Genomic DNA, 22,505 nt, shown 5'->3' with positions numbered 1-22,505 from the left:
CATTGAAAGTTCTCTTGACACTGTAGGGCTGCAATTACTCAGGTTTGCTGCCAACCGATGCCCAACAATGCCAGTTGGACAGTTGTCATAACCCACCTGTCAATATTTACCTCTCCAGCACCTGAAACCAACAACGTGAGTGACAGTTGCTCAATCACGTCCAACTATCTGCAACCCCATGGTCTATACAGTCCATGGAATTCTCCAGGACACAACACTGCAGTGGGTAGACTTTCCCTTCTCCAGGGGATCTTCCCAACCCAGGGATCAAACCCAGGTCTCCCACATTGCAGACAGATTCTTTACCAGCTGAGCCACAAGGGAAGCCCCCCAAAAGGGAAGCCAACAAAGAAACAAACAACTAAGAGAGAAATTGTATGATTTTAGTACATTATTGTTGCTCTCTTCAATCTCCCAGTGGGAAAGATTGTATGGTCATAGAATCCAAAAATCATTTTTATTTGCATTCATATAAAATACTTGGTTACAAAGGGATCCTTTGTGCTGTGGCTCTCAGCTGGTGGATTTGGATGAGTGACTGTTGAAGAAGTTTGGTCAAGTCATCACTGGGCAGGTGAAGGTTTGGCTCCCAGGTGGATCAGAATCATCTGTGGACTTAAATTTTACCTGTAACATGGCAGATGAATATCACGGGAGGCAGCATAGTTTGAGTGGTTAGGGGCAGTTAGGAGCTCTGGTGACGGTTTTAGGTTCCTGTTTCTCTATGCTTGAGTTTCTCTATGTGCAAAATAGGGAGATTTTCTCAAAGGATTGTTGATTGAATTAAATGACTTTTATAAAGCTCTTCCCTCAAAAAGTATATACTCATCATCAATGATCTTCTGAATTATTGATCTTACATTCTTCCAACTGGTCCTCTCATCCTTCTTCCCACTAGGAAGGTGTGTTGAGTGTGGTTAGTTGCTCAGTCATGTCCTACTCTTTGCGACCCCATGTAGCCCACCAGGCTCCTTTGTCTATGGGATTTTTCAGGGACAAATACTGGTGTGGGTTACCATATCCTTCTCCAGGGGATCTTCCTGACCCAGGTATTGAACCTGAGTCTCCTGTATCTCCTGCATTGCAGTCGGATTCCCTACCCTCTGAGCCATCAAGGAAGCCCTCCCACTAGGATTAGCATGCCAGAAAGTGTGTTCAGAGTCTGTCTGTACCCACACTACCCCCAAACTAAAAAAAAATAAATCAGAGGATGGGTTCTGTACCTGATGGAGTGGTAATGTCTTCAGAAGAAAACCACCCCTCACTTCATTAGCAGATGAAATAAACTGGCTTGGGCCAGCCTAGGCAGAAAAGGCAAGCAATCAGGCCTCACAAGGAACAAAGCTTAGAAGCTGAAAGCTATCAGGATTCAGGCAGCTTTTTCCTACCTCTTCTGTTTGGTTATCCTGTGGGTCCACTCTTTTGCTTTGCGTTTTGAAGACTCTCTTCACCTTCTTTAGGCACATTGCACTTTCCAGCTGCTATGATTTATGCAGCATTTGTTCCTACAGGTACAGGGACTGAGTCTTCATGAATCCTGATTATCGATATCCTGGAAAAGGAATCTGGTTGGCCCAGCCTTCGGTCAGTTCCTCACTCTGGTCCAATCAGCTGTGTTAAAGGGGCAGTGTAAATAAAGCCAGTTGCCCAGGGTCAACTATTGAGGGATGACTGAATAATCTGAGAAAGAAGATCATTGCCAGTGAGTAAATATCCCCAAGGAAGTTTGCTATACTTTCCAAACTTGGAGGCCAGAGCTGAGCAAAATAAGTATGCCACAGTAGCATACTACTGGGAAATAAGTATGCGACACCCTACTTAAGGGCTTCCCAGGTGGTTCAGTGGTAAAGAATCTGCCTGCCACTGCGAGTTCAATCTTTGGGTCAGGAAGATCTCTTGGAGAAGGAAATGGCAACTCACTCCAGTATTCTTGCCTGGAGAATCCCATGGACAGAGGAGCCCAGCGGGCTACAGTCCATGGGGCCTCAAGAGTCAGATATGACTTAGTGACTAAACGATATCATCCCACTCAGAGCTCAGTGTTTCCGAAAGTGTGAGACACTTACCCTGCATGATCCAGCCTCCAGGTGGTGAACTTCAAGTCAAAAGGAAATGATGAATCACTTAGGAAGTTACTCCCTTTTCAATTCTCTTTGGATCCTCTTTATGTCAATGAGAAACCCTGTTTAAATGAGGAATCTTTAACAAGTCTCTACCAATTTCTAACCTCTTTTTATAACAGAAACAGAGCATGCCTCAGGCTTAAAGCCTACAGCAGCCAAGGCATCTATCCAGACTTTAAAAACACTGTTTGCAAAATATCGAAGTTAAGAACAAGGGGCCTGGAGCTAGGCCTACTGAGATAAAAATCTAGACTCTGCGATTTAGTACTTAAGCCTGTTACTTAAATCTTCTCTTCCTCCAATTCCTCCTCTTTTAATGGAGATTATAGCTGCACGCATTTAATAAGTTGTGTGTATGTGCATGCCAGCAAACAAAGATTAAAATAATTAATGCACATGAGGTGCATTAGTGTCTTAGAACAGTGTCTGGTAAAGGTTGGTAATAATTATTAGGTATTAATTTTTTTCTGTTAACTTACATTCATGACTGTAGATACGGTTTTCTGTTTGAAGCATCAGCACAAAGTTTCTTCAGCAAGTACATCTATTTAGGTTAAAAACGAGTTGCTTTAAAGATAAATATTAACTACATAATGTTACAGATTGCCTGCAGTTATGACAAAAATCGTGACACTGGAATGCAAATGACGGAAGTTTTAGAAACACTAAAATGATGGTGCCAGCCTTGTGAAAGATGTTGTTGAGCAGATCTGCCTTATCAATATTTAATTTGCCAGTTAGAAGCAAGTTTCTCATTTCTGCTCGGTGCAAGAGTGATGTGGATTGCAGAATGCAAATGGCTAATGATCCTCTTGGCTTAAACCCATTGCCTTCATCCGGGCATCAGAAAATGAAACGTTCCCAACCTCCTGGGAAGTGAGCTGTCAATAGCAAAGCCGTTTTTCCCTGTCTCTCTGCCCCCCACCCTCCAAAAGGCCAACCCATCCTCAATGGGTCTTAGGAGAGCAGGGAAAGAAACGTCAGCTCCCTACTCCTTGAAATGACCTCACAAGACTCATGGTTTGGGGATTACAGGTTTCGAATGGCACATTCTAAGTAAGATTGCCTGCTTCCCTTTAGCTATTTATTCATGCAGTTCATTTGTTTGTTTGTTTGGTTTTTCAGGGGTGTATAGATAAGGGAAAGGGCCTACATGCAAATCAACATGGTCAGCTCTGTTTTGTTTTTTTTTTTAATATAATTTTACTTACTTATTTTTGGCTGTACTGCTCTTCATCGCTGCAGACTTTTCTTTTGTTGCGGCAAGCAGGGGGTTGCTCTTTAGCTAAAGTGCCCAGGCTTCTCATTGCATTCTCTTACATTCATGATTGTAGATACGGTTTTCTTTTGCAGACACAGCACGAAGTTTCCTTGGCAAGTCCATCTATTTAGGTTAAAAATGAGTTGCTTTAAAAATAAATATTAACTACATTAATGTTAATATTGTAGAATCTAGGGCACGCAGACTTCAGTAGTTGCAGCTCCTTGGTCTAGAGCACGGACTTAGTAGTTGTGGGACAAGGGCTTAGTTGCTTCTCGGCCCGTGGCATCTTCCTGGATCAGGGGTCTAACCCATGTCTCCTGCATTGGCAGGCGGGTTCTTTACCACTGAGCCACCAGGGAAGCCCAAGAAGTGTTTTTGGATCATGTACCATATGCCCATCACTGTGCCAAGTGTTGGAGACAGACGGGTATAGCAAAACCTACATGGCTCCCATTCTCCTAAACCTTACAGGTTCGTGGAGAAGATGAGCATTTGTCAAAAGACCAGCACAAAATGGTACAAGGGAAAATGATAATTTCCTGAAATGAGAGATGCTGTGTAAAAGGACCCGGATGGAAAAACATACCTAATTGGCCTCCACTTATCAAACCAGCCAGAGTAACACACACACTGTCCTATCCCTTTATAAAACATATTGACAGATGTCTGTGCAGCCTGTGAACTGACTGTTTTGTGCAACCTCACCTTTCTCTTCACCCGTTGAGGTGTCTGCTTGCCAAGAGTCAGTTGTATTTATTCCCAGACCTGCTTCTGCCAGCTGCACTTGTTATTGTAATTACATTATTTAGTGGAATATTATGTAAACTGGTGAAAAATGAGTGCAATAAGAAAAAGAGCTGTTTCTCTGAAAACAGTTAATGCTTTGGAAACATTCTATGAAAGCAAGCCTCAAACATTATTTGGCTTAGCTGTAAGAGGATGGTAACATGTTAGCCGAAAAAGAACCCTCAAAAATCTGGAAAGATTCTGCATTCAGAACTTTTCAAATGCATCTTGGAATTCTTGCGTAACATTAAACAAAGCCAGAACTGATAGTATAGATCAGAGCTTGGCAAACTTTTGCTGTAAAGGGCCAGATAATGAGTCTTTTAAGCTTCACAGCTATATAGTTTCTACTGCTATTATTCAAAATTGTCTTTGTAGCACTTAAACAGCCATGGGCAAAATGAACGAGCAAGGCTTTGCTCCAATAAAACTTTATTTGCAAGAACAAGGGTTGGGTCAGGTTTGGCCCCCAAGCCATGGTTGGCTGACTTCCACTGGAGACTGAGAAATGCAGATGAGGTTTGTGTGGGAAAGATGATGAGGGATTCCATTCGACACTCAAAGGCCTTGGACTCAACATCAAAGGTCAATAAATTAATGCACATTAATATATTTTACATTAAAGCAAAAAATTTAAGAAGCCTCTATATCTCTTTAAAAGTGATTCCTTCTTTTCAAAGCCTTCTAATGAACTACCTTCTTCCATTCCCAAATGAGATGACTTCTAGAGAGCTGATACAGGGCCTTGAAACCAAAATAAAATTATGCTGATTTTTATGTGCTAACCCATCAGTCTAGAATGGAGGTAAAAGTTTATTCTTTTTCTCGGGATCCCCCAGTAAGTAATTTCTGGAACTCCACATCGAGAGTGACATTGTCCACATGTGTATCACGGGGCTTGTCCCATGCAAACTGATGTTCAGCTGCTCCAAAATATTCTCTTTTCTCAACAAGTATCTGGAAACTTGCCTGTCTAGATCATTCTGTCTTCAGAACCACTTTTCTAGAGGCATGAACATTATCGTCTATGTTAACATCCCCAAAACTCTGTTAAAGTCAGGCTTTGGTGGTTGGCAAAGTGACTGAACAACAACAAATCTTTGCCAAATACTGAAGAGGCGACAGAAATCCAGTGTGCATGACTTAGATGACTCACCATCATTGCCCCTACCTGGTTCTTTGCTTCCATGTATATTCAGGTGTGCACACACAAGGAAAAAAAAGATTGATGCTTGCTTTAATCTTATAAAACTAATGGTCCCATCTTAAAGATTTTTCCCAACCAAAGGGAGTTTGTTGTTGTTCAGTCCCGAAGTGTGTCCAACTCTCTGCAACCCCATGGACTGCAACACACCAGGCTTCCCTGTCCTTTACCATCTCCCGGAATCTGCTCAAACTCATGTCTGTGGAGTTGGTGATGCCATCCAACCATCTCATCCTCTGTCATCCCCTTCTCCTCCTGCCCTCAATCTTTCCCAGCATCAGGGTCTTTTCCAATGAGTTGGCTCTTTGCATCAGGTGGCCAAAGTATTGGAGGTTCAGCTTCAGCAAAGTAATTAGCTCTCTACTTGTAGAACTGACTGTAATTCGGACCACCAGAAAAATCTCCAAGGGCAGCTTCCCTACTAAAATAAGAAATTCATAAATACATTAAAATTTTTTTTTAAAAGTTGCCTTCATTTTTGCACACCCTTCTTTCCAGATCTCATGGGTTCTCCAATATTCAAAAGATCAATAACAGATGAGCTAGAAGGATAATGCATCAAGAAACCAGCTGACTAGCTACAGACACTAGTTTTCCCAGCTTCATAGTGAAGTGCAGTTACATAGAGAGATGTACAGGTAGCCACCTCCCTGCATCTTAGATGCTGAATCCTGGCACTCACATGTGTGATAATACATCTGTCCTCCTTTGCATCTGCTGAGACATTTCACTGTTTCCTCTGGGGAAGACTCCAGAGTTATTACATTTCGCACACTTGGCCTAATATTTATTTTCCTTTTCCTTTGCTTTCATTTCAGCCTAGTTTCCCAAGTCAGCATCCCCACCTTTCCAGGGCACATTTGTCCTATTTCTTGTTTCATCGTTAAATCAGTATCAAACAGCTTCCAACAAAACTGCTAATAATGCTGACATTTCAATTTGTCATCAGCATTCCTCATTTCTATGACTGATGTCTCAGTGAAGACTTACCCTCCTGCAGTGTACTTCTGAGATCTAAATACCATTCCAGGAAAAAAAACTTGATAGGGAACAGGGAGAATGGGGCAGGAATCAAATAAATAAGTATGTGTACTTTCCTCTACTTGGGTGAAGAAAGAGGCAAGTTTTCATCAGACAACAAGGCCTCCTATACTCCATCATAACCGTATCATAAGCTCATCATTAGCTCTGTCTTTAGAGAGCCCTTACTCAGGCTGTGCTGTTTGCAAGTACATAGCAGGTGGAGTGGACACATGCTTGCTTATTGTTGGTGTCCAGCAAGCATCCCTGCTCTCAGAGAACAGCATTCTATGTGCTCTCGGGGTTAATTCTCTTCCCTCACATGTTCATTCTTTCTTGCTGTTTAGTTGCTCAGTCATGTCTGACTCTTTGTGACCCCATGGATTGTAACCCATCAAACTCCTCTGTCCATGGGATTTCCCAGGCAAGAATACTGAGGTGCGTTGCCATTTCCTTCTCCAGGGAATCTTCCTGACTCAGAGATCAAACCCTCCTCTCCTGCTTGACAGGTGAATTCCTTACCACTGAGACACTTGGAAAGCCCCATGTTCATTCTTACAGAGGTAATAAATAAGCCAAATAATATAGATATGGCCCAGGCAGCCGATGGGATTCCCTCTACTGAGATGTTGATGGGGGTCTTAGTCCATTCAGGCTGTTATAACAAAATACCACAACTGGGTGACTTATCAACAACAGAAATGTATTTCTCACTGTTCTGAAGGCCGGAAGCTTGAGGTCAGGGTGCCAGGATGTTTTGTGAGGAGCTGATTTCTCATTATAGCCTGACATAGTGGAAAGGGCAGGGGATCTCTCTGGGGTCTTTTTATAATGCGGCCACTAATCCCATTTGTGAGAGCCCCACCCCCATGACCTAATCACCCCCCCAAAGGCCCCACCTCCAACAACTATCACATTGGGCATTAGGATTTGAGTATATGAAATTTAGGAGGACACTCTCACTGAAGGACTTCCCTGATGGCTCAGATGGTAAAGAATCTGTCTGAAATGTGGGAGACTGAGGTTTGGTCCCTGCGTCAGGAACATCCCCTAGAGAAGGGAATAACTTTCCTGGTGGCTCAGCTGGTAAAGAATCTGCCTGCAATGTGGGAGACCTGGGTTCGATCCTTGGGTTGGGAAGATCCCCTAGAGAAGGGAATGGCTACCCACTCCAGTATTCTGGCCTGGAGAATTCCATGGACTGTATAGTTCATGCGGTCACAAAGAGTCAGACATGGCTGAGTGACTTTCACTTTCTGTCCAGTATTCTTGCCTGTGGACAGAGGAGCCATGGGGTTGCCAAAAGTTGGACATGACTGAGCAACTAAAAATCAATACATGAAAGAAGAAGAAAAAAAAAAAAAAAGCTCATTGAAACTGCGGCAGATGTGGATGGCAGTGATACACAATAGGGGAGAAAAAACTTACAACAACAAGCTGGAGTTGATTCATTTCAGGGGTGACATCCTGATACGACTAAGTGAGGAAGCCCCTTCCTAAAGTTATCCTTGCAGATCCACCCTGCTTCCTCTTTTTATACTTAAGCTTGGTTATCCAACTCTCCCTGGAATTATCGCATACCCTTCCAGTGATCTCTTTTTCTGCTGAAGTTAGTCAGAATTCATTCCTTTGGCCTGTGATCAAAGAACCTTTAGTGATACACGGGGGACATATGCTAAACTTGGGAGAATTGCAGAGCCGCGAGCTTGGTTAAAGGTTTGCTAAAAGCCAAGTCTTGTATCATTTTCCAAAATGCTTCCCTGATGGCTGTGTGGATCAGCACTACCTTTTGGCATTGATAGACCTTGGATTGATAGACCAAGGAAAGGCAGCTATCAGCTTCCATCCACAGAGGACATAGGGCCAGATGTTTTACCTACATTTGTTTATTTCATTAAGTTGCCATGAGCCTGAGAGGCATGTCAGAGCTTATTCCTTTTTTGGATAAGTAAGACATTCTCTTTCAGCCACAAGGAATCACCCAGATCCCTGCAGATAGAGGAGGGCTGATACAAGATCATCACATGTCACTTAGTTAATGCTTCTCAATGTGTGTGTGCATGCTCAGTCGCTTAGTTGTGTCAAACTCTTTGTGGCCCCATGGACTGTAGCCCGCCAGGCTCCTCTGTCCATGGGATTTCCCAGGCAAGAATACTGGAGTGGGTTGCCATTTCCTTCTCCAAAGGAATCTTCCTGACCCAGAGATCAAACCCACGTCTCCTGCATTGGCAGGTGGATTCTTTACCACTGAGCCACTTGGGAAGCCCAGTGCTTCTCACTGTACACCCCAGAGGCCACCTAGAGTATTAATGAAAACTACCATTTTTTTTTCTTTTTTTGTCAAACTTAGTTGGTAAAACATTCTGATGCCCTAACCTCACCCTAGAGATACTAAATTATCATATTATTATGGGCTGAATCATGTCCAGTCAAATTCATATGTTGAAATTCTAACCACCCCCCCATACAACAGAATGTGACAGTATTTAGAGATGGGTCTTTAAAGAAGTAATTGAGTTACAATGAGTTCATATGGGTGGGCTCTACTCCATTAGGACTGATGTCTTTATAAGAAGAGATGAGAACACAGACACACACAGAGGAAAAGCCATGTGAAGACACAGGGAGAACATGGCCATCTTCAAGTCAGAAGTATAGACCTCAGAAGAAACCAACTTGCCTGACACCTTGATCTCAGACTCTTGACCTCCAGAGCTGTGAAAAAATAAATTTCTAATGTTTAAGCCACCTAGGCTGCAGCACTGTGTTCTGGTTTGTTGTTCGTTGTTCAGTCCCTAAGTCGTGTCTCTTTGTGAGCCCATGGGCTGCAGCAGGTCAGCTTTCTCTGTCCTCCACTGTCTGCCAGAGTTTGCTCAAACTCATGTCCATTGAGTCGGTGATGCCATCCAACCATCTCATCCTCTGTCACCCCCTTCTCCTCCTGCCTTCAATCCTCTGCAGCATCAGGGTCTTTTCCAATGAGTCACTCTTCACACCAGGTGGCCAAAGTATTGGCATTTCAGCTTCAGCATCAGTCCTTCCAATGGGTATTCAGCACTGATTTCCTTTAAGATTGACTGGTTTGAGCTCCTGCAGTCCAAGGGACTCTCAAGAGTTCTCTAGCACCACAGTTTGAAAGCATCAATTCTTCAGCGCTCAGCCTTCTTTACTGTCTAACTTTCACAGTGTGTGTGTTAACGGCACCCCTGGAAGATTCATGCATGTCCTGTGAGTCTCCAAGACATTACTACTAAACAGATGCAAGATGGTATAGTTGATTTTGATGTGTTTTGGTACCTTTGATTTTTGTGCCCCGTTTAGCGTTCTGAGTCACTCAGTCGTGTCTGACTCTTTGTGTCTGACTCCAAGAACAGTATCTCACCAGGTTCCTCCATTCAAGGGATTCTCTTGGCAAGAATAATGGAGTGGGTAGCCATTCCCTTCTCCAGGAGATCTTCCCAACCCAGGGATTGAATCTGGGTCTCCTGCATTGCAGACATATTCTTTACCATCTGGGCCACCAGGAAAGCCCTGTTGATAGTTGATAGGTGATTAAAAGAAAAAAATATATATATATATGTAACACATATATATATGTGTATATATACGTGTGTGTATGTGTATATATATATATATATATATATATGTATATACATATGTATATATATATATGCCCTCTCTTGGAGGGCAAGGATTATGTCCTAGACTCCTGTGTTACCTGAGGGTACAACACGTCAAATGGACGAATCAGTGCTATTCTTGATGGAAGTCTTGGATTTTCGAGAAGATTCAAGCTTGATCTTTCATTCAGATTACATTTCCCAACATTTGGGCAACTTGTGTTGATCTGACGGGGTCATTGGCACACTCAGTTTTGACAGCACAATGTCCTTCAAGCATGTGGGGAAACCAATGCCTTTGCTGCTACTGTTTGCACGTTTCTGTTTGCTCTGATGGTATTTCTAATTCACAGGTTGTGGTGAAGAGTATAGCAAGCTTCCTGGATAGAAAGCTTAGAGTCATCATTTCTGTGAGCTTGTTGTCTAAGATGCAGTGCATGTGTACACAGAGAGTAACACTCACAGACTATTCTGCCAAGAATAAGTCAGAGATTAAACATTTTCAGCGAGTTTTACAGTGTTATTTTCTATGGTTATATACACTTGATCTTGACTGCATTTATGGTTTGACACTTTTAAGCCAAAGGCATGTTTTTATAGATGTCTGAATTAAACATAGGACAGTTTCCAAGATAGCTGAGTTGATGTTTAAGTGGTTTTGATTAACCTGGTTTTACTTATTTGCTCCTGCGTATTCCTAAGCAGAGTCATTTCCCTTTGCATAAAGTGATTTGGGAACACAGCCCCAGGAAGCATAATTTGCTAAATAGCCAAGAGCATCATGTCCAGAATATTTTTGCAAAGTTGCCTCAAACTAAAAACTTGAGACTTAACCATTTTCTCCCCTCAGCTAATCAGGTGATGCAGTTTGGGAAATTGCAACAAAACTTTTGTTGTTGCTGTTCATTTGCTAATCGTGTCTGCTTCTTTAGCGACCCCATGAACTGTAGCCCGCCAGGCTCCTCCACCCATGGGATCCTCCAGGCAAGAACACTGGATTGAGTTGACATTTCCTTCTCCAGGGGATCTTCCCGACCCAGGGATTGAACCTGCATCTCTGGTGTCTCCTGCATTGGCAGACGAATTATTTACCACTGAACTACCAGGGAAGCCCCAGCATAACTTTATAGATACCAGACTGATTAAGAGCAACAAAAACCAAAGCTGACAAGACTGCGGTTAGGAGGGTTGATGAACTGGTGAGCAGGGATCAGATCTGAATTTGCAAAGTCTTTAGTGCATGCAGTTTTGCCCAGAGAGGCTTGTGGTCATGTGTCCTTCTGGATACATTTGTCATTAAGAGAAATGAACTCCTAATAAACAGGCTAGCGCTTCATGGGCACATCCTCACCCCAAGCTTGAAAAAGGTGGGTCCCATCTGGTTTAACACACTGTGGATTCTTCAAAGGCTCAGCTTCTCTGCTGCTCCTATAAACCTGTCATCTTAAGAAGCGTTGATCCTTAGGCATCTTAGAACAATGACGTTATTCAGTAGTTTCTACTGAGCATCTGTACACCACCAGGAAAGTAGCTATCTAACCTTTAAGGCAAAGTAAGTAGGTATCTTGCCTTTGAGGGGTATGCAGTCTTCTCGAAGGTGTGAAATGTGGAAATAAGCAATGATAAAATAAGGCAGAAGAAAATGCCATTTAGTAGGTATGAAATGAGGTGCTGTGAGAGCTCAGAGCAGAATAGTATTGCTCACCCTAGATGCCAAGGCTGGACAGATTTTTGTTTAATAATTTTATTTATTTACCTACCTATTTTTGGCCATTCTGGGTCTTTGTTGCTGTGCATGCTTTTCTTTAGTTGTGGCGAGTGGGGGCTATTTCTCTAGTTGCGATGCGTCGGCGTCTCATTGCAGTGGCTTCTCTTGCTGTGGAGCATGGGCTCTAGGGCATACGGGTTTCAGTAGCTGCAGCACGTAGGCTCAGCAGTGGTGGCTCCCAGGCTCCAGAACACAGGCTCAGTAGTTGTGGCACATGGGTTAGTTACTCTGTGGCATGTGGACCTTCCTCGACCAGGGACGGAACCCGTGTCTCCTGCAGTGACAGGCATATTATTTACCACTGAGCCACCAGGGAAGCCCCTGAGACAGATCTTTTAAAGGATAATTCCCCACCTGTCCCCCAACTTTGAAATCTTGCCTGAGTTCTGGGTTTTAATAACCAAAGACTACTGTTTATTTCAACTTAAGTATTACTTAAGCATCTCAAACTCAATATACCCAAATCCACGTTCATCTGTCTTCCCTTTCCACCGTATCCATCAATCTAGTCTTCCTTTCCTCTTCTATCTCCTCATAAGAGATTCTGATTCATTTGTTGAGGCCATAAAACCAAGGTGTCGCTCATGGCTCTTACGTCTTCCTCATCTCTACAGTCTCCTTCAGATTTGAGATCCGTACGATCTCTCAAATCTGTCAGTGCCTCTCCAAATCCATTTTCACAAACAGAGTTGAGGTCACCATGATTTCTCATGCGGATTACCCCCAGAGCTTTCAAACAATTTGACCAGCTTTCTGGTTCTTGTTCCCTTTTAGGGTGAATATGTATTTGGGGTTGCTTGGAACAGTCCCAACTACCACTGTTGTTCTGATGTAATTGTGAATCGTCCTTCCATCCCGTCCAATAAACTGCTGTTTTGAACAATTGATCATGATTTCTCAACATTCCATTCACTCTTCTGGGCCAGAAGGACCTTGCAGAAGCTTAATACTACTCTTACTCTTTATTTTGTTACTATGCTTATCACCTTCTTTATACTTGCATGCATACTAAGTCGCTTCAGTTATGTCCAACTCTTTGCAACCCCCTGCTAAGTCCTCTGTCTGTGGGATTCTCTAGGCAAAGACTGGAGTGGTTTGCCATGCCCTCATACATGTAATCTGTAATTGTCTAGTTTATTTACCGATTAACTAGTTCAAGGTCTCTTTTTCCTACCTTCCTACTACCCTTAGAGTTAATCCCCTAGAGCTAATTTTACTTACTTTTCTATTCTCTAATGCCTATAACATAATAGAATCTACATAAATGTTTGAAAATACAAGTTGAATATTGCTTTTTATTATTAATATAGTGAAAGAAAGCAGGATGAAGGCAAGTATATAATTTCACCTGTATGATAACCTATATCCCAGAGAGCTGCCCTACGACAAGAGATTATAATGTACCAGTGCGTCCTCTGATTTTGTCCAGGGGTTAACTAACTATGCCTCACAGGCCATATCTGGCCTGTGGATTGTTTTTGCATAGCCCATGGCCTATCAATATTTTTTAAATGTCTTTAAATGGTTAAAAATAAGAATAGGTGATTAAAATCATATGTCATCTGCAAAGCCTAAAATTTTCATTATCTGGCCTTTGTTGAAAATGTCAGCCAATCCCAGCCCTTTAATAAGAGCTATGCCTTAAGACCATGGACAAATTCAAAGCAGATTTGCCCTAACCAATTATGAAAATGAACTTGAAGAGGTCAAGAGCATTTACCAATTATTTAAGGGTTTCTGGGGAGAAAAAGAACAACAACAGCAACAAAAAAGCAAAACCAAATCTGAACTGTAGCTTAAAGTAAGAAAAAAAACAAAATTTAGACCTTCTATCATGTGTCAATTAAAATGTTCACCACAAAACAACAACTACACTAGTCATGTGTATAAGAGGAAAAAAAAAAAAGAACAATCATATAGGTCAGGGACTGGCAAATTACAGCTTGTGAGACAGCCACCTGCTTTTATAAATAAAGTTTCACTGGAATGCAGCCAATGGTAGAGTTGAGTAGTTTCATCAGAGACTGGAAAGTCCACAATGCCTGAAATATTTCTTCTCTGGCCCTTTAAGAAAACATTTTCTGGCCACTGATTAGGAGGAAAACAAACAAACAAACAAAAAAAACCACTCAATAGAAAGTGACTACAAGATGAATCAAATGTTTAGATTAGTAGACAAATTATTCTAAAAATAACTATTATACACACTGAAGAATTTAAAGAAAAAGATGGACACAGTAAGTTCATTAATGAAAATCTCAGAAGTGGAATGATACCTGTAAGTAGGAACTAAATTGAATTCTAGAACTCAGGTGGTATATACGATCTGAAATGTAAACAGCAGGTTAGAAAATGCTGAATAAAGAAATCAGTAAACCTGAAGACAGAATAGAATAATAGCATTGAGGAACAGAGAGAAGAAAAAAATATTGAAAAATAGTTGAACAAAGCCTCAGTGGCCTGTGGGAAATATCAGACATTTAAATACATGTAATTGAAGTTCCAAATGGAAGGTACAGACAGAAAATTGGACAGAAATATATTTAAAGAAGTCATGACCAAAAACTTTCCAACTACAGTGAAAACATCAACCTATAAATCCTGAGAGTATAGGAAAAACATATATAAGCAATCTAAATGCAAAGAAATAACATACCCAGGACATTATAAAGAAACTGCTCAAAAGCAAAGATACACAGAGTACATCTTCTCTTGGAAAGACAGTCTTGATTGTGTCTATTGTATAATCTGAGTCTAGATGACTAAGACGGTAGGGTCATCCCAGTGAAACATTGTGCAGACTTCTGGGGATGACAGTCAGTGAGAGATAGAAAAAGGACTCATCGATAGCAGCATCAGAGGGAAGTCAAAGACTGGGAATTAAAGAAAAAGAGAGAAAAGATGAAGAGATCCGCAAAAATGAAGAGGGCATATATGGTAAACTCTATAGTAGCCGAGATAGAGAGCCAACGTTATTGGAAGTACATGACTAATGGGGCTGAAGCTGGGGCACTGATCTCACTAGGATAGACAGTCTCATCCTATTGCAAAAGTGCAGACTATGGTGATTTTGCATATATAGGGAATAGTTGGGGTTAGATAAAATAGTGAGAACCACTGTAATATAAACCCCTCTCCTGGACACCAGCAATAAAAGTACTTCATTGCTTGTTGATAACCAAGGTCCTCAGATGCTCCCAGTTATTAATTTTAAGGAACTTTTAAAAAACTACAGCACCAAAGGTCCCCAGTGAATGCTGGAAGAGGGTTGTGAAGTGGACAACGTATGGCTACTGTGTTGCTTTGGCACATACAATGATGGAATAAAAAAGTAAATAATGTTTGCCAATACTTAAAAAATTTGAAAGTTTTCACATAAATGTCCAGAATGTTAGCTTTTTCTTTAAAAGACAATTTTTTAAATAAATAAAAATCCATGAAATGTTGGGCTTACAGGGAGACAAATTTTTGAAACTGAGAACTGTTGCTTTATTTAGATAACGTGAATACTATAGTTTGCTACTTGCTATCAGTATTCATCATCACACATGTGCTGCTTTCATTTTTTGCAGAGTTAAGTGAAAAGGAAAAATTGCCTTTACCCAAGTGTTAAAAGGGCTTCCTAGGTGATGCTTATGGTTAAAGAACCCTCCTACCAGTGCAAGAGATGTAAGAGACGTGGTTTTGATCCCTGGGTCGGGAAGATGCCCTAGGGAAGGAATTGGAAACCCACTCCAGTATTCTTGCCTGGAGAATCCCATGGACAGAGGAGCCTGGCGGGCTACAGTCTATAGGGCTGCAGAGTTGGACGTACTGAAATGACTTAGCACGCCTACTAGTGTTAAAAATGGAAGAAGAGTCACATGATCTATTAAAACTAAATAAAATATGCTAAATTTATTTGTGGAGATGTAGAATATTTTCATTTGCAAAACCTAAATAATTATATACCATCCCAGTTTCACTCAAATGCATCAACTGGGTGTCTCCTTGCAAATATTTGACTTTCTTTAAATGTTTGCAGTGAAATGAACAGCACAGAGGATGTGTAAACAGCTCTAAATGCCACTTTTCCATTACCAACCAAATACATACTTGTAATAGTTTGTACATATTCTGGATTTACAGCTGTAAATCCCTGTTTCAATGTCATGGTTGATGAGCCCACTCATATACTTCTCATGAGCCCCTGGGATAATGATGTAGGCCATTCTACAGCACTGCCACCTCTCTTGAGACCACAAAACAGGCTTCTGGTTGTTATCTTAAACACTTTCTAACAATTTTCTAACATTGCATTTCTAGAACAGCTTGGAAGTATGTGCTATTAGTAGGTTGGGTGGGTGGGGTGGGCGAGACAGCAGTCGGATTTCTTGGAACAGGGCCATTTTAGTGGATTAGATTCCAGAGATTTTCCTCATCCAGACTTCTGGTATACCTACAATTTCCTGCTCAGAAATCTCTTCAAGTCTTAACCCTGGGGGAATGATAATTCTGATGAAGCAGCTTATTAACAGCACATGGGATCAGGCTGCAATCAGGCTAGTCCTCTTTCAGACAATTGGTGAGGGGGGATCTCGTCATTGGAGCACCAAGGTACCATCAAGTCAATGTGGCTTAGAAGGTAAAGAATTCGCCTGCAATGTGGGAGACCCAGGTTTGATCCTTGGATCAGGAAGATCCCCTGGAGAAGAGAATGGCAACCCACTCCAGTATTCTTGCCTGGAGAATTCCGTGGACAGAGGAGCCTGGTGCACCGCAGTCCAAGGGTAGCAAAGAGTCAGGCACGACCGAGCGACTAACACTTTCACTTTCTTTCTTTCCTGTTGAACTGACCTGTGTCAGTGTTATTTTGCAAGCTGCATTGAGTTTTACATGAGGAGTTTTCTTGAGAAAAATAAAATGAGAATTTTAGGTGCATGGAGGCTAATAAAGTCAGTGCATTTATTACCACTGAGGATGCAAAGTCTCAACAATTACCTAATCTGTGAATAACTGCACTGTTTGTAACATCATCAACAGGGACCAATGGGGACACAGTGCTTAGGATTGCAAGTATTTGCAACCTGTCATCCTATTAGTACAAGGATTGAATTTGCTACTCAGTTCCTCAGCAAATACTCGGTATCATGTTTGTGTCTTCTTGTTATAATTTGTACCGTATTAGTAGCATCTCACCATATTAGTGACATTAAAATGTTTTTAAAATTATGTCTCTTGGGTGGATGGAAATGGAATGTTCTGAGGTTGTGGGAGTATTAGTCATATTAAACGTGCCCTGTTAACAGCTTTCTCTTAAACTGATACTTCAGTGAGGTTTTAATATAAACAAAATGTACTTTTGAAATGTGCTTCTAGCTATAATCCATTTCTCCCAGTCCATTAGCCACTTTGCCTCCTTTTCCTGAAACTTGAGATTGTGCTCTTATTGAGGAGCCAAAGTATTTGCTCAGTTCATGAATTCCAGCGGTGAGCAGGTGACCACAAGTGCCCATTTTCTCTGGGTCCCGTAGTTGCCATATTACCACCCTCACTTCTAAGACAGACAAGCATCTGTTCAGATTTCTCTGTGTGAACCTCTCTGTACCACTTACCACCCTTCCTTTGAGTGAGTGAGTGAGTGAAGTCGCTCAGTCGTGTCTGACTCTTTGCGACCCCGTGGACTGTAGCCCACCAGGCTCCTCCGTCCATGGGATTCTCCAGGCAAGAATACTGGAGTGGGTTGCCATTTCCTTTGCCAGGGGATCCTCCCAACCCAGTGATCGAACCCAGGTCTCTTGCATTGCAGGCAGATGGTTTAACCTCTAAGCCACCAAGGAAGCCTTTAGTCTCCCTTTAGCCACCCAAGCCTTTAGCCACCCTTCCTTTAGTCTCCTACAAAACTTTGGTGACTGCTACTCCTGCTTTCACATTGTCATGCTCTTTGGATTTCAACAGTCATAATTTTCTTACAGACAAAGGCATAAGGAGCACTGAATTGTCAAAGCGCCCCAGATCCACAACACAGGATTTTACAGTATCACTCAGTCCTTAAGTCATGTCCCACTCTTTGCAACAGCATGGGCTGTGGAATGCCAGGCTCCTCCATCTCCCACTATCTCTCAGAGTTGGCTCAAACTCATGTCCATTGACTTTGTGTGGATCACAACAAACTGTGAAAAATTCTGAAAGAGATGGGAATACCAGACCACCTGACCTGCCTCTTGAGAAATCTGTATGCAGGTCAGGATGCAACAGTTAGAACTGGACTTGGAACAACAGACTAGTTCCTAATCAGGAAAGGAGTATGTCAAGGCTATATATTGTCACCCTGCTTACTTAACTTATATGCAGAGTTCATCATGAGAAACGCTGGGCTGGAAGAAGCACAAGCTGGAATCAAGATTGTTGGGAGAAATATCAATAACGTCAGATATGTGGATTACACCACCCTTATGGCAGAAAGTGAAGAAGAACTAAAGAGCCTCTTGATGAAAGTGAAAGGAGAGAGTGAAAAAGTTGGCTTAAAGCTCAGCATTCAGAAAACAAAGATCATGGCATCCGGTCCAATCACTTCATGGCAAATGGATGGAGAAACAGTGGAAACAGTGGCAGATTTTATTTTTCTGGGCTCCAAAATCACTGCAGATGGTGATTGCAGCCATGAATTTAAAAGACGCTTACTCCTTAGAAGAAAAGTTATGACCAACCTAGACAGCATATTAAAGATCAGAGACATTACTTTGCCAACAAAGGTCCGTCTAGTCAAGGCTGTGGTTTTTCCAGTACTCATGTATGGATGTGAGAGTTGGACTGTAAAGGCTAAGCACTTCAGAATTGATGCCTTTGAACTGTGGTGTTGGAGAAGACTCTTGAGAGTCCCTTGGACTGCAAGGAGATCCAGCCAGTCCATCCTAAAGGAAATCAGTCCTGAATGTTCATTGGAAGGATTGATGTTGAAGCTGAAACTCCAATACTTTGGACACCTGATGCGAAGACCTGACTCATTTGAAAAGACCCTGATGCTGGGAAAGGTTGAAGGCGAGAGAAGAAGGAGGGGATGACAGAGGATGAGATGGTTGGATGGCATCACCAACTCAATGGACATGAGTTTGAGTAAACTCTGGGAGTTGGTGATGGACAGGGAGGCCTGGCGTGCTGCAGTCCATGGGGTTGCAAAGAGTCAGACACGACTGAGTGACTGAACTGACTGAACTGATGTCCATTGAGTTGGTGATGCCATCCAACTGTCTCATCCTCTGTTTGCCCCCTTCTCCTTCTACCCTCCATCTTTCCTAGCATCAGGGTCTCTTTTCCAATGAGTCAGCTCTTCACATCAGATGGCCAAAGTATTGGAGCTTCAGCTTCATCATCAGTCCTTCCAATGAACAGTCAGGACTGATTTCCTCTAGGATTGACTGGTTTGATCTTGCAGTCCAAGGGACTCTCAAGAGTTTTCTCTAGCACCACAATTCGAAGGCATCACTTTTTTGGCACTCAGCCTTCTTTATGGTCCAACTCTCACATCCATACATGACTACTGGAAGGATCATAGCTTTAACTATTCAAGCCTCTGTTGGCAAGTGATGCCACTGCTTTTTAATATGCTGTCTAGGTTTGTCATAGACAGTATGAAGCTGGATTAGGAACCACTTCATGAAATGACCTAACCCAGGGTTGGCTTTGTACCATGGCCTTTTCTCCCATTTATAACCGACCACATGGACATTGTTGTTAAAAAGAGCTTCAAACTGTGCCAAGAGTTTGTGTGTTCATTTCCTAGGACTGCCAGACAAAATACCAAAACTGGGTGGCCGCAATCACCAGGTATTTGTTGTCTCAGAGTGGACTAGATGTCTGAGCCTGGGTGTCATCTCCCTCTAAAGTTCCTAGGGGGACAGTCTGTCTTTGCGTCCCCTGCTGCTGCTGCACAGTCTCTTCAGTCATGCCCAACTCTTTCCGACCCCATGGACTGTAGCCCACCAGGTTCCTCTGTCCCTGGCATTTCCCAGGCAAGAGTACTAGAGTGGGTTGCCATTTCCTTCTCCAGGGGATCTTCCCAACCCAGGGATCCAACCCAAGTCTCCTGCATTGCAGGCGGATTCTTCACCACTGAGCCACCAGGGAAGCCCATCTGTTGGTATAACATGTCCCTAATATTTGGGGTCCCTTGGCTTTGGAAATGGGTGACCATCCATTCTAGTTGGATGACCATCTTCTCTCACTGTATTCATATTGTTTTCCCTCTTGTGTATGTCTATTTTTGTGTGCAGATTTTCTCTTTTGAAAAGTTCACCAGTCGAGTTGTATTAGGACTCACTCCACTGATTCCCTTCTAAGTTGATCGTCTCCATCAGCGTCCTCCTTCCCAATAAGGTCCTGTTCTGAGATTCCAGGCATTGGGGTCGTAACACATCCTTTGGAGGAGGGGTATAATTAAGCCCATCACAGTCCAGTTCTTGCTTCTTGTATGTTTCTACACCCACAGTGCCGCAGCCACAGCCTTGGAGCCATGCAGCCACCTGGGATGCTTAGCCATCATTGGTCCCCAGAGAACAGCACTATTCATCTGGAGACCCAGTTGTCTGAGTTCCAGAGAGCTTCAGACCACTCTTGAGCAGCAGCACAGAGGGAAAATGGAATGATCAGAATTCTAAATCAGCACCTTATTTATTTTATTTATAGCAAACAAATGTATAGAGAAAATGAAGAGAAACAGGATGAAGAGATAGGGACAGGATTGCATTATTAGAACAGGGATTACTTAAAAATTTTTATTGGAGTATAGTTGTTTTACAAAGTTGTGATGGTTTCTACTGTACAGCAAAGTGAATAAGCTACATGTATACATACGTGTGGGTTAGTCGCTCAGTCGTGTCTGACTCTTTGTGACCCCATGGACTATAGCCCACCAGGCTCCTCTGTCCATGGAATTTCCCTGGCAAGAATACTTGAGTGTGTTGCCATTCCCTACTCCAGGGGATCTTCCAGATCCAGGGATCATGGAACCCAGATCTCCTGCATTGCAGATTTTTTTTTTTTACTCTTTAAGTCACAAGGGAAGCCCAAGTATACATATACCCCCAAAAAATTTAAAAAAATAATAAATAAAATTAAAGATGAGATAGCCATTAAATGTTAAATTAAACATGTGATCAATTTCTAAATTTAAAAAAGAGTGCATCTTTTTTAATCTGCCCAACGTGTTTCTGAAAGATCTATCATGTGTCAAATACTAGAATATAGAAATAAACAGTGTTCACAGTGAAATTATGTCTTCCATGAATTCACTGGCTAGCTCAATGGGTGTCTTAAAGAAACATTACAATAGTGATTATGTTCTCGTTGGTGTAAATGGTAACACTACTGTTTATGGAGCACTTACACCGTGCTATGTGGCATGCTCATGACATGACTTCTGTTAGCTCATTAAGCCTTAGCACAGTTCAGTGATGTGGGTTTTCTCTTCCCCGTTTTATCACTGATAGCCAGCAGGGTTCTCTAACACAGGGGTCCCCAACCTCTAGGATTGCCTGACGATCTGAGGTGGAACTGATCTCATAGGAATAGAAATACAGAGCACAGTAAGTATAATGCACTTGAATCATCCTGAAACCATCCCCCCGCCTCCCTCCGGTCCCCCACCCAAGTCCATGGAAAAATTGTCTTCCATGAAACCAGTCCCTGTTGTCAAAAAGGTTGGAGACTGCTGCTCTAACACACCCAAGACCGCACAGGTTGGGAGTGGGACCAAACTGGATTTGCTGACTCTTCTTCCCATCTCTACAAAACCCGCTATGTCCAGGGGCTGCCTGTGGTCCTTGGCAAAGTCCACTATCCCTCGCCCTCTCTCGCATCTGGCTCAGCTCTGCCCAGCCCCTGCACACTGTGGGTTGTTAGGGGGAGCTATTCTAAGGAAGACCAGCATATATTCCTAGAAGAAGCCTAGGATGTGGGCACTGGGGGTGGGGGGCGGGCAATGAAAACAGCACTCATCTGCTTCCTATGGGACGTTTTGCACAGGCATAAGGGACTTTAAGCTTGCAACCCCTGCACTCCATCTTGGAGCCCAAGCCCCAGGCACAGGAGAGATTCAGCAGGTTAGAGTCCTTCCTTGTCAAAGTCAGATTGTAAATTCTTGGAAAATATAGAGGTGGCGTCACATCTGTTTCTCTCCCTCTGTATAAAGAAAAATAAAATGCCATTGTGAATAAGTACCTCGTAAAGGCTTTTGCATCCTGATGGAGAGAGAACCAGGAGGATGAGAAAGGAAAATAAACTTTGCTGTTTGACAGGAGAGAGTCTTCTGGATAGCTTGATGCATTCAAACTCTTGATCTGGGAGGCAGGGGGTGGTTTCACAGGGGCATGTGTGTGTATGTTGTGTATGTGAAGCAGTGTACTTAGGATTAGTGAACTTCATGGAATGGTGGTTGGCAAGGGCTGCAGGGAGAAGTTGTGGGAGCTATTTTTTTTTAATTAATTGTTTTTATTTTGGCTGCACTGGGTCTTCATCACAGCACTTGGACTCTTCTCTACTTGCACCATGCAAGCTTCTCTCATTGTGATGGAGAGGCTTAGTTGCCCCACAGCATGTGGGATCTTAGTTCCCTGACCAGGGATTGAACCTGTGTCCCCTGCATTGGAAGGTGGATTCTTAACCCCTGGACCACCAGGGATTCCCTGGGAGTTATTATCTAAGGGTCCAGCATTTCAGTTTCACAAGATGAAAATGTTCTGTG

General features: G+C 42.5%; 1 protein-coding gene and 1 long non-coding RNA gene across 24 annotated transcripts in view; one reads left to right on the top strand and one right to left on the bottom strand.

The window, feature by feature from the left end:
- The window catches only part of RBFOX1 (RNA binding fox-1 homolog 1), a 1,703,141-nt gene that overhangs the window by 990,487 nt on the left and 690,149 nt on the right, over nucleotides 1-22,505 (top strand). The gene's annotated exons all lie outside the window — the stretch shown is intronic.
- On the bottom strand, nucleotides 448-1,520 carry LOC123331597. The gene is made up of 3 exons (XR_006548329.1): nucleotides 1,389-1,520; nucleotides 1,224-1,301; nucleotides 448-627 (listed from the first exon to the last, which is right to left on the bottom strand). It is a non-coding gene; the product is annotated as an uncharacterized LOC123331597 (long non-coding RNA).

Source organism: Bubalus bubalis, chromosome 24, assembly GCF_019923935.1.
Source record: "Bubalus bubalis isolate 160015118507 breed Murrah chromosome 24, NDDB_SH_1, whole genome shotgun sequence".
NCBI classification, from domain to species: domain Eukaryota; kingdom Metazoa; phylum Chordata; class Mammalia; order Artiodactyla; family Bovidae; genus Bubalus; species Bubalus bubalis.
The sequence above is the reverse complement of the archived record's forward strand: the minus strand, read 5'-3'. Positions and strand labels throughout refer to the sequence as shown.